The sequence below is a fragment of the Taudactylus pleione genome, unplaced genomic scaffold, assembly GCF_031769625.1.
Source record: "Taudactylus pleione unplaced genomic scaffold, aTauple2 ptg000678l, whole genome shotgun sequence".
NCBI lineage: Eukaryota > Metazoa > Chordata > Amphibia > Anura > Myobatrachidae > Taudactylus > Taudactylus pleione.
The window spans coordinates 3,177,706-3,203,804 of NW_028285080.1; the positions used below are offsets into that span (position 1 = coordinate 3,177,706).

Consider the following 26,099-nt stretch of genomic DNA (forward strand, 5'->3'; position numbering starts at 1 on the left):
AGCTATGGAGATGTAAACTAACCATGATGTAGAATTTAATTAATTCATGAAATTTATATTTTTTTAATACCAGTCTTCCCTTCTTTTTGACATAATGCTTTATAAGATACTATGTTTTGCTGTTTGAATCCAGAAGCTTGCTGATATCTTACGGCATTGAGCTGTCCACCTATTATTGCACTGCATTGCATGTATTATGGAATATATTCTTGCAAGAATAAATCTACACTGAATTGACATAATGGCACCACATTACTATTAATAGCAAAAATACATATTATTTCATAGTGTATGCTTTAGTGTACAATTTGGTACAATACTTGTTATTTTTTTACAATCTGTGACAAATGTGAAACCGATAAACATAGTGTAGCATTGCTTCTAGAAGAAACTTAAGAAATGTCTCTAAATATATAATTTAATGTTACATGGCTCAATTTTGATTGATTGAAAAAGAGAAAATAATGATATTTTGGAACAAGCCGCCCCATATCTGTTTCCTAGGCACCAATATCAAATTACAACTTTATCAGCTAAATTGGAACTGTGAATAAACATGATAGTTTGTGTACATTATCAGCTCCTTGTGGTTAGAGATGGATAAGTGACAGTGCAGTCTGCCTAGAACACACACAAAATGAATTAAACATTTCTTGGAATACCAGCAGATGGTGTACATGAGTCACATGTATATCTAGAACTATATGATAATGCAACTCTGATACTTAAGAGAAGTAGAGGAAGAGAAAGTCCTGTAGAGCAAGCTGCAGAAAAACTAGTGACAGACAAGCTCATGAAATTATTAGGAAATAAAACTTCTTCAAAGAAAACAGCTGGCAGCACTGACTGACAAATAACCCGTTTTCCTCTCAAAAATCAAGTAAGTAAAGATATTTTTAGGAATTTTGTATTAAAAGTAAATCAATTGCAGCTAATAAATGAATGCAGAAAAAGATTTCTGGGTTACATTAAAGCATTCCTATTTTAACATGATTTTGCTGCTCAAATACAGCGAACATGTCATGATATTGAGTAATGTTTGAAAGCTCTTTCAGTTGTAGCATATCCAGGCTGTAACAGGCTGTGCAGGGGAATGAGTTCATTAATGTGCACAATGTACTGTATACTATCAAGTAATACTTGACTTTGACAGGTGCTATATGTATGGGGTTTCTTGGGCTATGATTATATAAATCACAGCTCTAACATACGGCATACAATGTATAAGCGCATTTAGAAATGATTGCTGTGATAGTAATAGCAGGACTATATATCTGATTGTACTGACTAGAATGGAGTTCCAGATCCTGTTTTAAATTGATTGGTGAAAATATAAGAGCTTTCTGGAAACTCTATATACCAAATATATTACACAGCAGTTATAACTATAGTTATTCATTGATTCTATGGACTCTCTTTATGTAGTAAATAAGTTAAATAGCATTGCTCAGCGACAGAACTTATTTTTGAAACTCTTACATTCTGAGCCAAGAACATGTGACCTCTTTCTACTGCCTGTTCTCCATTGTTTCTATGGCAATAATCATGTATCATGTTACTAAACTGTTATTCAGTACTTTTTCGGGTAAATGTCAATATTGCCACAACTATTTTATGAAATAATTATATTAGCAGGAAATGAGTAAATATAAGTGAATTTATATTTTAACACAAATATAACAATATTCACTATATTGTTCAATATTCAAAACCTTCATTTGTGGCAACATATACTACCAGAAGATAGTAATATACAAATAATAGTTTTATTTTAAAAGCATCTCTTGTTGCAACAAATTGACATATTGTACCATATATACCATTTTTGGGATGCCATATCCCATATGCATGAATTGATACAATAAGGGGACTGCATAGGAATAGCACATGCATGTACTGTAGGTAGTTGTTAAGGGGTTTCTCATGTTTTCTTATTTTGATTTAAACAGAAACAGAACATTCATTGGAATCAGGTCATTAACATGTTACATATATTTTTATTATGAAAGTGTAGTTTTAAGCAGACGGCAAGGCGCCAAAATTCATGAATTTTACTGACAGTAAAATGATTTACAATTGACTTTTATCAGTAAGAAAGAAAGATAATTGTGAAAGCTTGCTATCCTGTTGGCATTACAATACAATATGCAGCATACAGTACACCAATGGCTTGGGGGCTGTTTAGTGTAATAACTACATACTGATATTCTACCCATTTCTCCAGTTGCTTATACTATTTACTTTTTGGAAAAATGTTGAGATAGTATAATAATTGGCTACCAAAAGTCATAGTTTGCCTGATAAGTCTTATGAATTTGTATTAGCATGGATAAGTATAATTATATACACTCATGTAACCAGTTATTATGGTCATCAGTACATAACTACTATTTGTAAACCATTGTCATTGAATAACTCAATCCCTTACAAGAAATCTAGTAATAGATTCTTCAGGTCTCAGGAGCACTACATACAGTTTTACCTCCCAGCTCCATTTACATTACGCTGTCTCACTATGATACAAAATGGCAAACATTATAAAGATGGGAAATAGAGAGCACGATGGACACATTTAGTTAAGTATGAACACTAATTTCATGCATATAGATGGTACACTATGGTTTAAACCAGCTTTCTCAAATTGGTCCTCAAGTACTTCTGACAGTTCATGAGTTCAGGATTTCCTTATTCATGAACAGATAAGTAGAATACACAGTGTCAGCAATGATCACACTTGTTCCACTGACAGAAACAAATCTAAATGTGAAGTGTTGGTGGTACGCAATGACTGCACTTGAGATCAAATGGTTTAAATGAACAGTAAGATCAAGCATCAGTCAACTAGCCTATTGATTATCTCGTTTTCATAAATAAGTGAATTAGAGTGAGTTTTTCCAGAAATTACCTTACTCACATAAAATAAGCCCAAGTATGAAAAATTACTGACACATCCTGCACTTGAAAGACAGGAATAAAATACAGAAGCATAGAAAACTAAGGTCAGTTGGTACATTTGGTTGGTACATTTAATCTGCCCCTTGACCTACAGTATGTTTTTTCAATGGCTCAATTCAAGTAGGCACGACTACATTGTGCCTGTGAGTAAGTGCGGATTTTGTTAGCAGTTTCATAGGGCTGAGTAAAAACTTCCATGAGTCCGGGACAAGATGGAGCCACGAGGATGGCGAGTTCCACTGCCGTTGATGGCATTTCTACACCGTTGCAATGGCAGCTTGCCCCTCTCGCCCCTAATTGAATTGACACCATAGAACGTTTATGTTCCTTTATATTTATGTTCATATAGTGTCAATTATTATTAGTTTGTTCAAGTGTTCAAATACTATTGTTTACCATTAGTCTTGAGCTTCACCCTCACTGATTTTAAGAGAATATTGGGCAATCAGTTTCTTGTCAGGACTCTTTAGGCCAGCTGAAGTAGGAGTATGAGTAAAGTTAGAAGATCTGCACAGTTGCCTGCTCATGGAGTGGATAGGTTTTAGGTGCTTGGGGATGTCTAAGGCAATACCGGCAATGCCGAATGACAACCCAGACCTGAACTCAAGGTCCGGATGCAGGACTGGAATCCTAGCCATGAATACCTGGAGCTATTTGTACTGATCTCAACCACAGCTCCAGGCCTAAGGAGCTAGAGGCTGGAACATACTACTGGGAACTCAGATTAAGCTACTAGGAAACTCAGAGCTGCATAGTACCGTGATCACAGCACCCAGAACTAGTGTCAGGAATAGGAATTGCAGAGTGACTGACTACAGAAGCCGTATCACCCTGGGATCCAAACCACAGTGACTAGCCTGATACTGGATACGGGATCTTAGACTCAGAGCTGACAGTGGAGATACGATCCACAGAGCTTGATTTACCATTAAGCAAAATAAGCACATGCTTAGGGCATCAAGGGATGTGGGGCACCACAGACATTTTCCATTGCTGGATTACCATGGACCATATGGTGCAAAACTGCAATGGTACAGCTGAACCAGATTCCACAAAAGGAGGCTATATACAATAATAAAAATAACAATAAAATAGTGATAATAGAGGTTAATTATATAAATTAATCTTGGGAATACAACAAAATTAGAATCTAGTAACTGGCAAACTGCCACACAGTCCACCAAGGCTAACAAAATATATATATATATATATATATATATATATATATAGGGGTTAAAGTGGGCTGGAATGGGGCGGGACTGCATTCCATCCATTGTAATTGCAAGCAGAAATCGCTCCGCCTTCGTCCACCCCCCTCTCCTGGCCACAGTAACTAAGTACAGGCACATGTGTTTGCTGCCTGATTAAGATTGCTGTCTCAGCAGCATATACTCTCTGGATGCCCCGTCTCCACCCACCCACCTTGCCTGGTCAGCCACACATGCACAGGACCGCACAATAAGTACAGCAGGCAGACTGCTGCTGCGCTGCCTGATTAGCGATTATGAAGGAGAAGGACAAGTCTCAGCTTTGGAGGCTCAGGCTGGCTTCTCTCTTCACTGGCGCCGCCCATATCAATAGATGTGCTGCGCCCTGCCTCCTTCTGTCCCTCTCATGCAGAAGCGGCGCGAAAGAGACGGCGCAATGATGTCATTGGTATAAAATACTCTGCAGCAGTACAGCTATAGTGAAAGAGTGTGTATGTGTCACCCCACTTTATGTGTTCACTTTGTCGGCACAATGGATGTGTTAACATTGCACCCACTATTCCTTCACTCTTATTATCTTATCTAATCATCTTGCTCCCACTGCCCCCCATCCCAATTGTGTGTGATCATCCTGCTCCCACTGCCCCTCCATCCTCACTGTGTGTGTGAACACCCTGCTCCCTCTGCCTCCCATCCTCACTTTGTGTGTGGTTGCCCTGCTCCCACTGACCCCCCATCCCCACTGTGTGTGATTGCCCTGCTCCCACTGACCCCTGATCCCCACTGTGTGTGATCATCCTGCTCCCACTGCCCCCCCATCTTCACTGTGTGTGATCGCCCTGCTCCCTCTGCCCCCCATCCCCACTGTGTGTGATTGCCCTGCTCACACTGACCCCCCTCCCCACTGTGTGTGATCACCCTGCTCCCACTGACCCCCATCCTCACTGTGTGATTGCCCTGCCCCCACTGCCCCCCATCCCCACTGTGTGTGATCACCCTGCTCCCACTGACCCCCATCCTCACTGTGTGTGATTGCCCTGCTCCCACTGACCCCCATTCCCACTGTGTGATCACCCTGCTCCCACTGCCTCCCATCCCCACTGTGTGATCACCTTGCTTCCACTAATACCCCATCCCCACTGTGTGTGATTGCCCTGCTCCCACTGACCCCCCATCCCCACTGTGTGTGATTGCCCTGCTCCCACTGACCCCCCATCCCCACTGTGTGTGATCATCCTGCTCCCACTGCCCCCCATCCTCACTGTGATCACCTTGCTCCCTCTGCCCCCATCCCCACTGTGTGTGATTGCCCTGCTCCCACTGACCCCCCATCCCCACTGGGTGTGATTGCCCTGCTCCCACTGACCCCCCATCCCACTGTGTGTGATCATCCTGCTCCCACTACCCCCATCTTCACTGTGTGTGATCGCCCTGCTCCCTCTGTCCCCCATCCCCACTGTGTGTGATTGCCCTGCTCACACTGACCCCCATCCCCACTGTGTGTGATCACGCTGCTCCCACTGACCCCCATCCTCACTGTGTGTGACTGCCCTGCCCCCACTGCCCACCATCCCCACTGTGTGTGATCATCCTGCTCCCACTGCCCACCCATCCTCACTGTGTGTGATCGCCTTGCTCCCTCTGCCCCCCATCCCCACTGTGTGTGATTGCCCTGCTCCCACTGACCCCCCATCCCCACTGTGTGTGATTGCCCTGCCCCCACTGCCCCCCATCCCCACTGTGTGTGATCATCCTGCTCCCACTGCCCCCCATCCTCACTGTGATCGCCTTGCTCCCTCTGCCCCCCATCCCCACTGTGTGTGATTGCCCTGCTCCCACTGACCCCCCATCCCCACTGGGTGTGATTGCCCTGCTCCCCCCGCCCCCCCCATCCCCACTGTGTGTGATCATCCTGCTCCCACTGCTCCCCCATCTTCACTGTGTGTTATCGCCCTGCTCCATCTGCCCCCCATCCCCACTGTGTGCGATTGCCCTGCTCACACTGACCCCCTCCCCACTGTGTGTGATCACCCTGCTCCCACTGACCGCCATCCTCACTGTGTGATTGCCCTGCCCCCACTGCCCCCCATCCCCACTGTGTGTGATCACCCTGCTCCCACTGACCCCCATCCTCACTGTGTGTGATTGCTCTGCTCCCACTGACCCCCATTCCCACTGTGTGATCACCCTGCTTCCACTGCCTCCCATCCCCACTGTGTGATCACCCTGCTTCCACTAATACCCCATCCCCACTGTGTGTGATTGCCCTGCTCCCACTGACCCCCCATCCCCACTGTGTGTGATTGCCCTGCTCCCACTGACCCCCATCCCCACTGTGTGTGATTGCCCTGCCCCCACTGCCCCCCATCCCCACTGTGTGTGATCATCCTGCTCCCACTGCCCCCATCCTCACTGTGATCGCCTTGCTCCCTCTGCCCCCCATCCCCACTGTGTGTGATTGCCCTGCTCCCACTGACCCCCCATCCCCACTGGGTGTGATTGCCCTGCTCCCACTGACCCCCCATCCCACTGTGTGTGATCATCCTGCTCCCACTACCCCCATCTTCACTGTGTGTGATCGCCCTGCTCCCTCTGTCCCCCATCCCCACTGTGTGTGATTGCCCTGCTCACACTGACCCCCCTCCCCACTGTGTGTGATCATGCTGCTCCCACTGACCCCCATCCTCACTGTGTGTGATTGCCCTGCCCCCACTGCCCCCCATCCCCACTGTGTGTGATTGCCCTGCCCCCACTGCCCCCCATCCCCACTGTGTGTGATCATCCTGCTCTCACTGCCCCCCATCCTCACTGTGATCGCCTTGCTCCCTCTGCCCCCCATCCCCACTGTGTGTGATTGCCCTGCTCCCACTGACCCCCCATCCCCACTGTGTGTGATCATCCTGCTCCCACTGCTCCCCCATCTTCACTGTGTGTGATTGCCCTGCTCCATCTGCCCCCCATCCCCACTGTGTGTGATTGCCCTGCTCACACTGACCCCCCTCCCCACTGTGTGTGATCACCCTGCTCCCACTGACCTCCATCCTCACTGTGTGTGATTGCCCTGCTCCCACTGACCCCCATTCCCACTGTGTGATCACCCTGCTCCCACTGCCTCCCATCCCCACTGTGTGATCACCCTGCTTCCACTAATACCCCATCCCCACTGCGTGTGATTGCCATGCTCACACTGACCCCCCTCCCCACTGTGTGTGATCACCCTGCTCCCACTGACCCCCATCCTCACTGTGTGTGATTGCCCTGCTCCCACTGACCCCCATTCCCACTGTGTGATCACCCTGCTCCCACTGCCTCCCATCCTCACTGTGTGATCACCCTGCTTCCACTAATACCCCATCCCCACTGTGTGATTGCCCTGCTCCCACTGACCCCCCATCCCCACTGTGTGTGATTGCCCTGCTCCCACTGACCCCCCATCCCCACTGTGTGTGGTCATCCTGCTCTCACTGCCCCCCATCCTCACTGTGTGTGATCGCCCTGCTCCCTCTGCCCCCCATCCCCACTGTGTGTGATTGCCCTGATCCCACTGAACCCCCCATCCCCACTGTGTGTGATCATCCTGCTCCCACTGCTCCCCCATCTTCACTGTGTGTGATCGCCCTGCTCCCTCTGCCCCCTATCCCCACTGTGTGTGATTGCCCTGCTCACACTGACCCCCCTCCCCACTGTGTGTGATCACCCTGCTCCCACTGACCCCCATCCTCACTGTGTGTGATTGCCCTGCCCCCACTGACCCCCATTCCCACTGTGTGATCACCCTGCTCCCACTGCCTCCCATCCCCTCTGTGTGATAACCCTGCTTCCACTAATACCCCATCTCACTGTGTGTGATCACCCTGCTCCCACTGACCCCCATCCTCACTGTGTGTGATTGCCCTGCTCCCACTGACCCCCATTCCCACTGTGTGATCACCCTGCTCCCACTGCCTCCCATCCCCACTGTGTGATCACCCTGCTTCCACTAATACCCCATCCCCACTGTGTGTGATTGCCCTGCTCCCACTGACCCCCCATCCCCACTGTGTGTGATTGCCCTGCTCCCACTGACCCCCCATCCCCACTGTGTGTGATCATCCTGCTCCCACTGCCCCCCCATCTTCACTGTGTGTGATCGCCCTGGTCCCTCTGCCCCCCATCCCCACTGTGTGTGATTGCCCTGCTCACACTGACCCCCATCCCCACTGTGTGTGATCACCCTGCTCCCACTGATCCCCATCCTCACTGTGTGTGATTGCCCTGCTCCCACTGACCTCCCATCACCACTGTGTGCGATTGCCCTCCTCCCACTGACCTCCCATCACCACTATGTGATCACCCTGCTCCCACTTCCCCCATCCCCATTGTGTGTGATTGCCCTGCTTCCACTGCCCAACCGTACCCACTGTGTGTAAACACCCTGCTACCACTGACCCCCCCATCACCACTGTGTGTGATCACCCTGCTCCTACTGCCCCCCATCCTCACTGTGTATGTTCATCCTGCTCCCACTGCCTCCCATCACCACTGTGTGTGATCACACTGCTCCTACTGCCCCCCCCTTCCCCAGAATGCACATACTTGAAGGGGAGGGACAAGTGGTAAGGCTTCTGCCAGGTTGGCAGGAAGGGGAGTGGTTAGGGGTGAGTCACCCACAGGGAGGGTTAGGGTGGGTAGGGGGGTGAGTTCCACCACCTCTCTAGGACCACTTTAAGCACTGGGGGGGTACCAAAATCTTTTAAGTGCTTAGGGCCTCTAAAGGTCTTAATACGGCCCTGGATATCCAGGACCAACAGCTGCCACAGTCAGAAAGACCTGGAAACTGGAGACCACCACAATCCCTGAATTAAATCCCGGAAACACAGGAGCAGCCCATAGTAATGATTCAGAATAGGGGAGCCAACCATTAGCTCCAGCTGTGGAGTCAAAGAGAGCATTTACAGCATGAAGAAATGGATTGTTATAAACAGACTATAAAATTAATCATTGATATATGCTGTTATCATTGCTGTATACAATAGGTGAATATATATGTATGGAAAATAAAAATAAATCAACAGATGATTTCTGGAAGTAAGAACTGGACCAAACTACAGCCGTATTGATATTAATGACCAAACAATGATGTACAAAGTACATATATAATATCAGTGCTATATATCAAAATACATTCTATCAGAGATACTGATGATATTAATGAACATGTAACACACAGGTAATGATAGAAAGATGGTTCAAATCAAGCACAATAAATCTAATATAGCAGGCACTGAATCTCTCAATATAAATGAGATAACAAAGTATGACTGAGTCTTGTGCATACATATATGTGCATAGAATGTAGACCCCTCACATAGGTCTAAACAGTATTAACCCATAGTATGTAGAACAAAGTATATAGTCGTTGGTAAGATAGCAGATATTAATTATTGCAAACAAGACAAAAGACTTAAAGCTAAGTGCAAAACAGTTAATAGACAATCAATTAACAGACCACATGAGAATTGATTGTCTATTAACTGTTTTGCACTTAGCTTTAAGGGGTCATTAGCATTCAGACCCATGTGTGGATCTACACGTTTTTACCTTACACGGTGTGCATAAATTGCACACATAATACCTGATCACCATTATTTTTCATTATTTTGTCTTGTTTGCAATAATTAATATCTGCTATCTTACCAACGACTATATATTTTGTTCTACATACTATGGGTTAATACTGTTTAGACCTATGTGAGGGGTCTACATTCTATGCACATATATGTATGCACAAGACTCAGTCACATTTTGTTATCTCATTTATATTGAGAGATTCAGTGCCTGCTATATTAGATTTATTGTGCTTGATTTGAACCATCTTTCTATCATTACCTGTGTGTTATATGTTCATTAATATCATCAGTATTTCTGATAGAATGTATTTTGATATATAGCACTGATATTATATATGTACTTTGTACATCATTGTTTGGTCATTAATATCAATACGGCTGTAGTTTGGTCCAGTTCTTACTTCCAGAAATCATCTGTTGATTTATTTTTATTTTCCATACATATATATTCACCTATTGTATACAGCAATGATAACAGCATATATCAATGACTAATTTTATAGTCTGTTTATAACAATCCATTTCTTCATGCTGTAAATGCTTTCAATTATTATCTAATTGTTGTACTACTAATTACATACAGGTTGGTTATTGACTACCCTCTCCTGTACACTATGGATATTTATTCTTAATGTGTTTTATGTTGTTTAAGTCTCGTCAGTCCTTGTCTTATGATATATATTAAAAGTTACGTTTTAACTTTTCTAGGCAGATATTGTGCCCCTACACTAGAGAGTACTTTTCTTTTCTCCTTATAGTTTTACCTTACTCTCAAGGGTACACCTCCTTTTCTCTACCATCCTCATGGATATTCAATCCCTTAGTGGTTATTTTCATTAAGTGGAGTCATATCTGCCTTTATCCCGCACCTATAGAGTCAATTGGTACCAGTGCTTAGAGTTTCCCTTTACCTTTTTCCCTTTACGAGTCAAAGAGAGCACCAGCTGTAGGAGACACTGTAGAATATCTGCGGTGGATGGCAGACTGTGGATGGGCACAACCAGTAGATAACACCAATGGTAGATAGAGTGGAGGTTAAGCTCAGGATAGCCGGAAGGCAGAGTGTTACTGTGAGCTGAATGAATTTTGTGATGCTGGTAGTAAACAGATGATGAACAGCGGGCAGTTGTGTTAACAGGTGAAGCTGATGCAGTGGAGGCTGAACAGTGCATAGATTGAGCCAGCAGGAACACAGGAAAAGGCAGGCAGCAGGAGATGGCATTTCTACACCATTGTAGTTTCTACTATACTGGCAGCGGGTACAGTAGTAACTGAGACCTGGGAACCAGGATCTATCCCAGAGGGAAGTTGTTGCTCTGGCAATGTGCAGAAGGCAAGAACAGGTTTGATTTGGCAGTAGTGGAATTTCATAGGTTATTGGATTCCTGTGAGCACGGCTGTAGTGCAGGGATTGGTTTGGAGAGTGGAGAAATCCATCATGGTCGCATCCATGCAGCTGGCTGGTTTGTTTACAGACATGTCTGGAGGGAATGGGAACGCTGCGTTGGACCCGATTAGCCACGGACAGAAATTATATGGCAGCGCTGGGTGCGGTGTGTAGGGCTATGCCCCCGATTCATGACACTCATTTTGCAAGTTTAAATGTCTGTGTGTGTGCTGCTTGAAAAATAAGCATCATTATGAAATATAACTGTATAAGTATAACCAATACAAATGATTATGATTATTATTTATGCTATTGTGGTGAGTATGTATATCATACTTACATACTATTTTCATCTCCTGTTCGGGAGAAGCCCGGAGAGGAGATGCAGTTTGCTATTTTGTGGATGTGGGGCCGGGCTTTGACATAATTAGACCCCACCCCCATCATGGCAAAATGCAGCGATTCACGGTCCCTACGGACTGGCAATTCCAATTTGTATCTCTGCCCATTCTGCCCACTTCACTAGGAAGTGGGCGAGATGCAGGACATTCCACCACTCATCGGGGACACGGGGGGCTACCCGAAAAATTGTGAGCCTCCAGCAACTTCCGAAATAGTAGGCAAGTTTTAAGTATATGCATTTCTACATCTGACACAGAAATATTACTGTTTTTCAATTGGATGTTATTGACAAATGTGCAGTTTAATAAACATGACATTAAGTTTTATTTGAAGTTTGATGGTTACAATGGGATAAAAAAATTTTTTATATGGTGACATCATGCAGGTGACTTAATGGCAGGGTTGTCGATGTGGGTACAAAATACAGGGGCCCAGACCTGCCTGGAGACCTTGGCTTACTAAAGAGGCCAAGTCTTGCCCTCAAACTGTTGTGAAAATTCCTACTCAGTGACGATTCAGCAAAATATCTACAGTGTGGGCCTAAAATTCCCAAATTCCCAATGTAGTGTAAACAAGCCCCAATATTCATGGCCCCACCTCTTCTAACTGGGGTCTGAATCACATTCAATACATTTTTAACAGCATTTCAATGACAATTCAAAGACGTGCAGTAGATTGTTTAGTGACATCAACTTTAGTGTTGCAGCTGTGACATTTTACTGCATCATCTGTTGAGAACTTATTTCCGCGCAGTTGTTTTTTCAGGGTTGGGAATGCCGGCTAAGTCCAGGCTATATGGAGGGTGTTCCAGTGCTGTCCCATTAATTTCAGTCAGTGCTACCAATGCAAAAGCAGCAACATGTGGACAGGTATTGTCTTGGAGCAAAAACCACTTTTTCTTCTTCAAGTTAGGTCTTTTCTTCCTCATGGCTCCATGCAAATGGGTTTTCAGGACGTTTGCATAGTAGTCACCATTAATTGTCCACTGGGACCCCAGTGTTGTAGGATCATACCATGCGCATCAAAGAACAGCAGAAGCAAGACTTTAAATGCCGAAGGAATCACTCTGAATTTTTTGGACTGTTGTTTGGATCATAATGACGAATCCACGATTCGTCACACGTCACAATTGATGTCAGGAAATCGGGTATCCTCTCACACATTCGAACGGTGATCTTGCACGTTTCAACTCATCGTCGCATCTGCTCTTCTGTGAGATTTCTGGGTACCCAAATGACACACACGCTATGCATTTTCAGTTCCTTGTCACAATATGCTGAACCCGTTCAAATGAGTTGCCAAATGAAGCAAAAAGCTTGTGGAAATGTAACCTTGTGTAATTTTGCAACATTTTTGCAGCTTTGGCAATGATGACATCTACCGTATGACCGCGGTATATGGTCTCCCAGAGCGCGGTTCATCAGTCATTCACATATTACCCTCTTTGAAGTGCTTCCACCACTGAAATACTGCAGCACGGTTAATTGTTTCTCCACCGTATGCTTGCTGTAACACTATGAGCTGCTGCCTAATGTTTCTCCAGCATTGCCTCTCTGCTGCATGCCATCTAGTCTAGTCGGGACACTGTGAGGACCTGTAATCCTAAGTAGGAAAGGCGGTGTATCAGTCGAAGATTGGCATTGTCTGACCATATATGGGGCACTAAAGTTGTGATGTAAGCAGGGCAGCCAAGACCCTGGGCCAGGGGCGTTTCTAGAGAGGAGGGGCCCATGTGCAGTCTCCGACTCCAGCCCCCTCCTCTCCGTCCAGCAGCCAGCACAACACTTATAGACTCTGGGCACTAGAGTGTGCCCAGAGTCTATAGCTCATACACATGTCACTGGGAAAATGGCAGCGGCAGCCATTTTCCAGGCGTTTTTACAGACGGAGACAATGGAGTCGACGTGGGACCCCGGAGAGGTAAGTTTTATGGGTGCAGGGTGTACAGTGTGGGCCCCCCTGGACCCAGGGGCCTGTGTGCCCCGCACAACCTGCACCCATTATAAATATGCCCCTGCCCTGGGCAGACCAGGTCTTTGAGGGGGCATGGCTATGCACCATTTGGGTGTACATCTCCACCCCTCTTAGTGCCCCTGGATCTAATGGAAGCTTCTTTAAAAAAAAAAAAAATCACACAATATTTAGGGGTCTATGTACTAAGCCTTGGAGAGAGATAAAGTGGACGAATATAAAGTACCAACCAATCAGCTCCTAACTGTGATTTTTCAAACACTTCCTGTAAAGTGACAGTTAGGAGCTGATTGGTTGGTACTTTATATCTGTTCACTTTATCTCTCTCCAAAGTTAAGTACATAGACCACTAAATGTGGAATTGGAAGTGAAAGTCCAACAACACTTCTCTCTTTTTATGTTATATTGGGAGATCACTAATAATTGAAAAATGCTCACAGAATCTTTAATGGGTAGAATGTGCTGAGGACATTACTAGTAAGTGTTAAGGTTATTTCAAGAATGCAGCAACATATCTTTGTAGTTAATTTGAAAGGTTCAGAAAGGGTGGTGCACACTGATTATGAAACACTTATGAAAACGTATGGAATAATTTTGTAGCACATCACTGGAAGACGGAACAATGTCTAATCTTAGGAAAAAATGTTTCATTCTTCCGGTATCCAGTATGCTCACTAAGAAATATTATAGGATGTGCTAAAGATTTACCATAAACCTTAGTCATTTACTTTACTTTTGATCTTGCCCATAAATATTAAAGTAAAACATTGGATTGAAACAATTTAATAAAAATGTAGCCTTAAATATTAACTTTACCCTAAATATTTATATCATATTTTCTATTTGGTAGATTAATGTTATATCTTTTTTAATGTTTAAAGAACTTTTAGATTTAAATAAATAATATATCTGCCATAAGCAGATATATTTTTAGTGTTTGGGTTGGGTTTCCATAACATTGAGCCAGTTGGTTAATATGTTTTCCACAGAATGGCTATTTAGTACAGTGGATGAATTATTTAGCATTCTAGAAGTGGACAACAGCAGTATAATTTACTAATCTTCTCCAAGAAATTTATTGAGAGAACCATCAAAAGGTGCTAACAAAAGATACTAAAGTAAGCAAACATTTGCTGCTTGTAGTAATTAAAATAACATGTTTGTAGAGCTTAAATGGGTTCTTTAGTTAAAAAATGTATTGAGTTTCTCCCCACCCATTTATAAACTTCTCATTAATAGTAAATACAAGTGCATATGGGTCTATTTGGTATTTGGCTTGGGATACCCTTATTGTACTTTGGGGATAGCTACACTCCCCCTTCCAACCCTGTCCCGGCCCCCGTCGTGCAAGGAGTTGTAAGTAATATATGAGACTGTAAGCATGTGTGTGGCTAATTTGCAGTGTGAAAAAATGCATTTTATGGGAAAAAAGATTGGAAAATTGTGGTGTGCAGTCTCTGACCAGAGAGATACAAAGATATTAACCATTATGGAGGGTCATAAATATCTAGAGGTGTGGAATGGGAAACAGTTATTTTTAACTTCACAGTCTCAATAAAATAATTCATTTTAAAAGGAACTAAATGTACACCAAAAGGAACCCAGGGCTAAATGTAAACTATACCATTTTGGTTAGGATTGGGTTAAAACCGTTAAATTGTAAAAAAATATATATTAAGTCTGTTCTTTTTTTGGTCTTGACATGGTTTTGCCTTCTCCAATCAGATATAACAGGATTTCAGGAAGGGCTATTAATCACAACTCTGTCAGTTCATTTGAATCATTAGAACACAAGGCTTGGATGGGAGATCTGTGCATCCAATCTGTACAAGACATTTCCTGAACTGACTAATCACTAATACAAATTTGATCAATCTATGGAAATGATGTTCTATGTTGTATAAAAATTATTCTGTTTTAGAATAACAGAATCCCATCCACCTAGTATTATTACAACTATTGTCTACAATAAGCAATATGACTTTTCTTTGCTGTAAACACAATATATGTATTTATGACACGGATGAATGAACTATGTTTAGAGGTCTATAACACACGTGTTGCTTACACCACAAAAGAGTGCCAAGGGTAGGGGAGAAATTCTGTGACCAACTATGTTTTTGACAATAGAGCATGACTACAAATAGTTACTCAGTCCTTGTGTTGTACTATGGCGAGGGTGCTGGAGTCACAGCAGTGTAATGTATATTAAGACTTTATTTATATAACTTAATGTAATGCAGCACCCGGCTCCTGTCACTGCGGGGAAGCCAGCACTTTGGTGCCACCCCTCGGCCGGTGACACCCGGGTGCGACCCGCACCCCCCGCACCCCCCTTGTGACGCCACTGTTCATATGTGGTCTTATCAGGTTTCCTGAGAAATGTAGTTGCTTTTGGTTAAAGTTTTCATAGAGTTTTCTCCATCACTTTGGTAACCTGATGTGATGAGCTACAGACATGGGTGCAGAACAATAATAGGTAAATAAAAGGAGCAATAATCAGGAAGTCCCCTATGAGTAGGGAAGGGATCAGTTGCTGCCGCAATGTAAAGCTTCAGTAGACAAATTCTTAATTTTGCGTTCCAAGAAGCTCATTGTGCCCTATTTCTGTCTCACCTTGCTTTTTGGTGACAGACAGACTGGGCTTTAAAAAACATGAATTTTGACAATTACGCACATGGGTATTAAGAAACAGATGACATGATATTATATGGCATACAAATGGAAGCCAAAGGCAGGCTTAAACTTTATTGAATGATGCCCAGTACCCACTTTCCATTAACCCCTCCTTACACAATCCACATAAAACATCACAGTGTTTCCTCTGAATTGTAACCAATACAAAGTCTGAAATGTGCAGAGGCTATTCCTAGCCAAACTGGGGATATCATCTTTCATAGAAGACCATTACCAATTATGAAATAGGAAGCAAATAATATAGAAAATATAAAAACAGAAATACCTGGTTTTTAATATACACAAAAATAATAAATAACTGGCGCCTTTATTATCTTCTTGTTTAAAATGATTTCCTCTTCCTGCCATATCTTTTGATTCTATCTTTTTTACTTCCGTCTGATGGGCAGTGCAGGGTCCATTATGTATTCTGAGCTCTGATTACATGGCAGATGGTTTGGACAAAGGTCAGGTGTCTTTTTTAGCTTTTTTTTAATGGGAAACAGGCCTGATTCAGAGTAGTACGCTAATGCCGCCCCCGCTGCTGCTGCATCTGTGTACGCAGCTGCTATGTAAGTATATGCAAATGTTGCAGATGCCAATTAATGTATTAAGACAGCCACCTATGGCTATGCAAATCCATTAATCTGCGTATCAAGCCGCAGCAGCGGTTGCAGATCCTTTGATTATCACAATTCTGAGTAGCCCTATGGCAACTTGCAGATGCAGGCTGTGACGCGCCATGAAAATGGTTTCGACACGTCTGAGGTCTTTGCCGTCACACCTCGTTGCCATTTACAAACTTTCTCTGACTTCCAATCACACTGTGAGTAAATGGTCACTGCGAGTAACAACGTTAATGTACCCTGATGCATGCACCATGCGACTAAGACACGCGCAGTTTACCAGAAAGTGCTCAACTTTGAAAATGTCGTCATTGCATCCATTTGTGAATCAGGCTCTCTGTCTCAAATGACATGGTATATAAGAAAGCCCTTGGGTGTTATATATGTGAAATTATGTCTTACATATTTTATTGCTGTATACATTTATGTAAAAAGATTGCTTTTATATAGGGTGTTTTAGTTATACAGTATTTTACATGGCTGATCATACGTGCACGCAGGAGGGTTTCTGAGTACCCAGAAACCTCCCCTGCACGCCGATTAGTGGCGTAGCGCCGTCGGTCTCAGTAAGTGTGGTGCGGACTGCAGTGAGTGCGGTCCTCGCTATACAGTATGAAACACACCGCCGCCGTACAGACTCTCATTGGCTGCTGTATCTACGGAGGGGGCCGGGCTGGAGCTCACTCATGAGAGGCTACTGGATAAGGGGCACAAATGGGGTTATGTGATTATTCATTGGGAGGGGGGCACCAGAGTTTCTGCACTGTGGGCCTGATTCAGACCCTCTCGTGAGCGCTGAGCGCTCGCAAGTGGGTCGATGTTGCCCAAGTGCGCATGCGCACGACAGAGGCGGCCCCGTCGTGCGCATGCGCGAGACCCGAATAACGATGGCCAAGCTGTCGTTATGGGTCTCGCACCAATGGGGGTGTGCTGTCAATGGTGATTGACAGGGCGCGCCCTTTGGTGGGCGTGCCGGGGGCGTGGCTGCCCAGACGGAGGCGTTCCCATGGGAACGCCTACCATCTTTTGCCGGCCCCACTGACATCACTAGTGATGTCAGTGGGAGTGCTTTTGGCTCTGATAGAGGAGTCTCTACCGCAAGGGTCTCGTCGCAAGCCCGATGGTCGCGATGGTCGCGATGGTCTTGACCATCGTGACCATCGTTTTGCCCGCTCGCTATAGCAGTGGGTGGTCACCCACAGCTATGCGAGTGGCCAGGAGGCCGCTCGAAAAAGTAGGAGGGATGGCCCTGATTCAGAACGAGCGCTCTGTCAGAGCGTCCGGCTCTGAATCAGGGCCTGTGTCCCGACATGACAACTCATAGTTTAATATGTCAAGTGAGTCTTTTTACTATTGAACTGATTCACCCATATTTTTAAGTAAGATAATTGACAAGCTATAAAAAGCACTATGTTCAGAAGTAATTAAAAATAATAGAAAAAGAGAGATTTATAATCATATGATTTTTTGCTAACTAAAACTACTATATTGGTGAGAATTGCAGATTACATTATCAATACGTTTTCATGTTTAGTCTATATAACTGTGAGGTTTTTGGTGGAGCCAAATATGGATGTAGCCAACTACTTAGTGTGGCAAAAATGATGCTTTGTCACTGTGATTTGCCTAGGGCGGTATAAACTGTAAGTACAGTCCTGTCTGCAATAAATGGCAAAGTCTGTAGTTTCTGGCACAAATGAAGTCTCAATTGAAATAATAGAGATAGAATCTTGGTTTTCTCTTTCATAATGGTCTGTGCACAGATGTCAAAGTAAATAGGCCAACTACTTACAGATGTTGCCAGAGTTATTTTGACTTTTGGCGAGACACACAAAAGACATTAAGCCCTTTTAATTGTAACTGAAGGCAAAAATTAATGGGTGTGAATTAATGGCGTCATTTTATACAGTAAAGGCTCAATTTGCATAATGCATTCCATATACCAACAAGTAGGCTAGATACACTGTAGTGCATGATTAGAAAATAGCAAATTAAAGTAATAAAAAATATTTTTAAACTTGACAAATATTTTAAATAAGTTCTTTAACCTTATCTTTTAGAACTGAAACCGCGGAGTCTCATTACGCCTTTGGGCAATGCCGATTGGTAAGCAGATCAAGCGATTGTTAGCTGCAATGGCTAACAATCGCTTGATCTGCTTACCTATCGGCATTGCGTAAATGCCACATTGTGCATGTGCAGTAATTGGATTGGGATTATGGGCCTCATTCAGACCCACTCGCAAGCGGCTGTCCGCTCGCAAGTGGGTCGATGGTGTGCACTGCGCATGCGCATGACGGAGGGAGCTCCGTCGTGCGCCAGACGCGACGAGCGAAGGACTTTCCTTCGCTCATTGTGTCTGATCAAAGGGGGCGTGCTGTCGATGTTGATTGACAGCACGCCCCCTTTGGTGGGCATGCCGGGGGCGTGCCTGCCAGACAGGGGCGTTCCCAAGGGAACGCCTACCGTCAGAAGCCGGCCCCACTGACATCACTAGTGATGTCAGTGGGAGTGATTTTGGCTCTAATAGAGCCAAAACCCGACCACAGGCTTCTGGTCGCACTGGCGATGGTCGCGATAGTCAAGACCTTCGTGACCATCATCCTGCACGCTCGTATGTGCTGTGGGTGGTGACCCACAGCTATACGAGCGTCCAGGAGGACGCTCCATTTTTATGGAGGACGGCCCTCATTCAGAGCGAGCGCACTTCTCAGAGCGTCCGGCTCTGAATGAGGGCCTATGTTCGCACAAAGGATGTGTTGGGACCTTTTTAATTTAGTTTCATGGCCGGAATCAGGCCCCTAGTACATAGCACCTGATTCCGAGATGTACGCTATTACAGGCACAACTGCATTCTCTCACAGATAGCAGGTTCTAAAAGATGCAAATGCTTTCCAAAGCATAGCCAAGCATAGGGACGCCCACTGTTGCTTTCTCATATCCGTCTGACGTCAAGCAACAGCGTAAACATCGTTACCATTGACACACATGGAGCAGTTATGCAGCGTGTAAGTCAAGTCTGGGCAGTCGCCAGGGATGTGCAGACAGGGTTGGCAGAGGAAGCAGAACCTCCCCTGTCATACTCCTGAGATTTAATATACATTTTTAGAATAATACAAAGAAGATATTTATAACTTATAAACATCTTCTTTGTTTATTGTAATAATTGTTATAGTTAGCACTCACCAGCTTTGGGACTGCAGGGAGATGAGAGTTGAGGCAGAAACAGCTCAGCCTTGCTTCTGTGTAGTCTGACACTGTATAGTCAGACACTGCTGCAGAGCTGTGTGTGGGGCCACACTATGAGCAGTAAGCTGCACAGAAAGAGACCTAATAGAGGCATGCCTCTGAGAATGGGGGGGCGTGCCTTGAGCACTGATGGACACCTTGGATGTGTCATGTGACCGATAGTGCACTACAGTGTTTAGAGATCAGAGCTCAGTCAGCAGCAGCAAGAGAAGACACAGTGATGCAGGTAAGAAAGTGTCATGTAACCAGGAAGTGCACTGCAGTGTTTAGAGATTGTAGCTCAGTCAGCAGCAGCAAGAGAAGACACAGCGATGCAGGCAGGAGAATCAATGGACACTGAAGCTTAGTGTAGTAAACAGAGAGTTACAGTAAGTAGGTGTTGGGGCAGGCTACCAGCACTCAGACCCATCTCCATGTGTGCTTCCTCAGCCATTGACCTCACCACACATCACTGCCAGCCACAAACACTGCAGCTCTCCTGACACACAGAGAGCTCTCATGATGAGACGGAGACTGCAATAGCTAATTTATGTACGCTCATGAAATGGCGATTAAACTGATATGCCTGCCTTATTCTAACCATCTCTCAATACGTCCCCAAAATTCTGAGTACCTGTCACTCACTTTGTGAGTGAATCCTCTGTACAAGCGTAATTACAATACATGTGCACAGTGCGGCTTTTGCGCATTCGCAATGGAAAACAATCACTCGATCTGCATAAATATTGGCTTTGCGAATATCTCTGAATCAGGCCCATAATACTGTTGCTTCTCCACAATTTTTCTTTGCAATTAAATTTTACAAACAATGGCAGCTAAGTCTAGTAGAATTGCAACATTTTACACTTCACTAATGAATTATGCTGGTAATCACTGATTTATCACTATCCAAATGATGGCAAATGTGAGCTGCTATAAAAGTCTACTTTGAAATAAAGAAAATAGGTAAAGTTATATAATAATAATAATAATAATAATAATAATAATAATAATATAAAAAAAACATTGCAATCATATCAGTTTTGCTTTTGCCATTCTACTTCAACTACCGGAAAACCTTATTAGCATTTACCAACCTAATAACTTAAAATTGGCTTCCGTGTACATAAGACTGGCTTGCATCAAGTCAGCATGTGTTCTCTGGAAATGGAATCAGCATTAGGGACATATACTCAGCAAAATGGTTTGGGTTCCAAATGACTTACTAATGAGGTGATCTGAAGTTGGTTCCAAATGCATTTCACTTCATTAGAGTGTACGACACATACAGTTTATCAAATGTCAGTATTTTTAAGGTTCATGTATCTGTCACTTACAGGCCCTTGGGTTTGGCAGCTGGATTAGGGACTTTCATATGCAATTGTAGAATTATTATTATCTTCGCTTTATATGGCACCACAAGCGCCAAACATATTACCACATGGGTGGTCAAACACATATACATATATAAATTATGTAGAGACCACAGAGCAGGAGAGAAGTCATGAAGGTGTGGGAGGAGCTGATCAGGAAGGAGGAGAGGCTGTAATTATTGACAGAGTGAATCAGGCTGGTGACATGAGGCTGGAGATACAAGAAGCAGATGAGTGGTTAAATACTTTGTAGGTGGGGGAGAGTAGAATATGATTCTGAGTCATACAGTGAGCCAGTGGAACAACTTGCATTTGGAACAGCCCTTGGCGTAGTCAAGGGGTGCAGGAGGGGCAACTGCTTCTTCTGATGAAGAAATTATAAAAACAATGCCTAGAAGAGAGGGGCTCCAGAGGGGCTTCTTTTTACCTGGTTTGGGCAGCCTGGAAATATTGTGGCTGGCCCCAATGTGATAGATCAATGTAAAAAACAATGCAATGAACTGTGGTAGTGGAGTGGTATCCCAAATACTCAACTCAAACAACCGTATGAGAACACATAGATAGTGTTTAATAAAATATTGTGATACAGTTGGGATAGGGGTCCCCCTCATGGGGTAGATGGACACCCTCTTTACACACACCACAGCCGGAGAAACGGGACACAATTCTGGGGTTCTCGTACAAGCTGGTCGGAGCCAGTCTTTATTGTGCCAGGTACATAAATAAAACAAAACATAAACAAAATCCTAACCCATCTGGGTTCTAACTAGACAGTAAGTTCCCTCACTATCAGAACACTAAACAAAATCCCCATCCACAGTACCTTCTGGTTTACAGCCAAGAGTGTCTCAGAGTAAGGTAACCTCCAGCTTGCTCTCCCAGGTATGAGACCCTCAGCTACAACTGAACACAGCTTAAATCAGCCAGTTCCAGGTGTAAGCCCTAATGAGCCTGCTACCAGGCTGAAAGGCCCAAAACCTGGTGTGTCCTGTGGCTGGAGCCCTCCCTCTCCTCACATCCACACCCCCAGGACCCAAACCGGCTTTTCCAAAAGCTGATACTCTGGCCTGTTTACTCCTGTTTTTTTTTTAGAACACATAGGCCAAAAACCTAGGACAAATGTACCTGCCATTGACCACTTTACCAGTGCTTATATCACATATCCCCCCCCTTGTTTTGACCTGTGGGGAGGAACAACTGCAGCCCCCAAACAATGGACACATGGCAAAGCATGTGCATTGGCCAGCTGGCTTCCTGGCCTGTGTTCTACCGCAAATTTAAAGGTTTGTAATGCCAAGAACCATCTCATTATTCTCGCATTACTGTCCTTGTTTTCTGACATCCACTTCAGAGGGGCATGGTCAGTGATCAATCTGAACTTCCTTCCCACCAAGTAGTACCTGAGAGTCTCTAATGCCCACTTTATGGACAATGCTTCTTTCTCGACCGTAGCATAGTTTTTTTTAATGTAAAATGTAATTTCCGGCTTAAGAAGAAAATCAGGTGTTCTTCACCCTCTTTGCTTTGGGACAGGACCGCTCCCATGCCTACATCTGATGCATCGGTTTCTACAACAAACTCTCTGTCAAAATCAGGAGTCATCAGAACTGGTTGGGTACATAACGCTATTTTTAACTCCTGGAAAGCCTTCTCTGCTTCAGGACTCCACTCCACCATGACTTTCTGTTTGCCTTTGGTAAGGTCAGTCAGTGGGACTGCAATTTTGGCAAAATTGGGTATAAACTTACTATAATACCCAGTGATCTCTCACCTGCTTTTTATTCAGGGGTCGTGGCCAGTTTTGGAATGCCTCAATCTTATTGAGCTGTGGCTTTATCAAACTTCTGCCAATGGTGTACCTAAGATACTTTACTTCTTCCATCCCCAGCCAACATTTTTTTGGGTTGGCTATCAAGCCTGCCTTATAGATGGAGTCCAACACTGCTTGTACTCTGGGCAAGTGAGACTGCCAATCAGGACTATGAATGACCACATCATCCAGATAAGCAGCAGCATACTGTCTATGGGGCCTTAGAATCCTATCCATCATTCTTTGAAAGGTAGCAGGTGCCTCATGTAGCCCAAAGGGCAACCTCTTGTATTGGAACAACCCCTCTGGTGCAGAAAAAGCGGTCTTTTCTTTGGCGTTCTCAGTTAATGGCACTTGCCAATACCCTTTGGTTAAGTCAAGAGTAGTTAAATATCTGGCTCCAGCCTTAAAATTAGTTCATCCACCCTAGGCATAGGGTAGGCATTGAACTTTGACACACTGTTCAATTTCCGGAAGTCATTGCAGAAAAGCATGCTCACGTCAGGTTTTGGAATGAGCACAATAGGACTTGACCACTCACTATGCGATTCTTCAATTACACCCAACTCTAACATTTTTTTAATTTCCTTTGACACTGATTCTCTTTGGGCTTCTGGTAACCTATAGGGCTTTAGGTTAATCTTAACCCCTGGGTCAGTGATTATGTCATGTTTAATGACCGTGGTTTTCCCAGGTAGGTCAGAAAACAGCACCCTATTTCTGATCAGAATTTCCTTAACATCCTGCTGTTGACTGGCTGACAGGGTTTTTGCCACTGTCACTTTGGGTACCATGGACCCAGGGTTTACTGGAGGGGCTCGGACGGCTGACAGTGCTGCTCTATCCTTCCAGGGTTTTATAAGATTTACATGGTATATCTGTTCTGGCTTTCTTTTCCCTGGCTGGTAAACTTTATAATTGACCTGCCCCACTTTTTATGAGATTTCAAAGGGTCCTTGCCATTTAGCCAAAAGTTTACTTTCTACTGTGGGAACCAACACCAACACTCTGTCCCCAGGAGCAAAGTTGTGTAAGCAAGCATTGCGGTTATATATCTTCTGCTGTGTCTGTTGGGCCTGATCCAAGTGCTCTCTTACTATCGGCACCACAGCAGCAATTCTTTCTTGCATTTGAGAAACATGCTCAATAACTGTTTTATACAGACTGGACTGCCCCTCCCATGTCTCTTTGGCAATGTCAAGTAATCCACTTGGATGTCTCAAGTACAATAAATCAAAAGGGGAAAACCCTATGGAGGATTGGGGAACCTCTCTTATGGCCAACAGCAAATAAGGTAACAAGTAATCCCTATCTCTACCATCTTTGTCCACTACTTTCCTTAGCATGTGTTTTAAAGTTTTATTAAACCTCTTCACTAACCCATCGGTCTGGGGATGGTACACAGAGGTTCTTAACTGGTCAATTTTAAACAGGCGGCATAGCTCCTAAGGATTCTGCCTTTGAACCTCTATATACCCCTTCCTATACCTTCTAATATCCTGCCTATAAACCTCTAAGGATGACGCTAATTTGCATATGAAGTCATACAGTAAATAAAGACTCCAGACCTAGAACCTGTGGTTCCAAAGCACAAAGTATTATTCAAGTAAAAGTACAGCAGTTACACGCTATGATCCTCATATAATCTTAGCACAAAGAGATTATACAGACCCAAGTACAATTATACATACGCAGCTCTCTCTGGCCCAAATGTTAGGTATCAGCAAGAAACCCCTCGTCAATCAGCATTCAGCATGAAGACTAGGAACCCAGGGTCAGAGCACACATATTTATACCCCCCAGAAATAAACAACACAATAGAGAAGTTTGTTGCTAATACCATTGGTCCTAAAGGAGAGGGCATATGTTACAAGGCATTTAACAGGTTGGTTCAAATAGACACGATCCAGCCTCTAACAACTGGTGGTCTCTGGTTTCCCACCCCATGCAAATCCTAACAGTTGTTCATATAATGTACATTTTGTTGCTTGAAGTCTCTGCGGTCCATAAGTTGAGAATGCATGTTGCGATCTCTCCATTGATATTACTGGAATACTGTTGAGAGAGTACGCATCAGTACAATACCAAACATGGCTTATTTATCACGTATAAAACCTTAGTTACGAAATAATCTTTATTTCCTAACAATTATAATAAATGTGCATACTTGAATCTTATACCTTAAAGCTTATGGACCCTTGTATGTGAATATGTAATGTGTGAGTATGTGGGGTTTGATGTAAAGACGCTAGTTAACTTGGGGCAGATGCGTGTGCATGAAGCTAATATTCAGCGTTTTCATACAGGGTCTTATGCATTCGCTAATATGCGACTAGTTAACAGACCAATTGTGTGTATTAATGTGTGTATGAGAACACCTAGCAGTGTGGAATGCTGAGCATTATAGTTCCATGACTTGCTCATGCCCCAGCAGCCCCCACCCTTTTCAGGCTCCAAAATACTGGTCTTTGTTCTCCCAGGGCCTGTGTGGATGCAAATTAGCACAGCTACAAGACCCAAACCTCAGATAACACTCTTGGCTTTGAAGGTATTTTATTGTAGGAAGCCTGCTAATGTAAGGTGCTACAAACGACTCTCTTGCTGCCACCTGGAGTGAGAGCAGACGTTATGTCCATGAAGCTTGTCTTCACAGGCTAGTTGTCACGTGGCCATTTGCTCTGTTTAGCTAATGCAATCCAATTTTGACATACTGTACAGCCATTTCTGAAATATATCCTTTAGGGGAATTATTATAATACACACACTTTATCCAGAGCACCCAAACTACGTAAAGTCATGAAATGGGCTTTTGATGAATCGCCATAACTTATGGCGATGGTCACAGATGCAATCG

At 44.1% G+C, this 26,099-nt stretch overlaps 1 protein-coding gene across 1 annotated transcript in view; it reads left to right on the forward strand.

The window, feature by feature from the left end:
• Window positions 1-803: 803 nt before the first annotated feature.
• The window catches only part of COL21A1 (collagen type XXI alpha 1 chain), a 344,603-nt gene continuing 319,307 nt past the window's right edge, over window positions 804-26,099 (forward strand). Inside the window, exon 1 of the mRNA XM_088455921.1 lies at window positions 804-880. The gene's annotated coding sequence lies outside the window, so the exon portion shown is untranslated. The remainder of the gene's footprint in view (window positions 881-26,099) is intronic.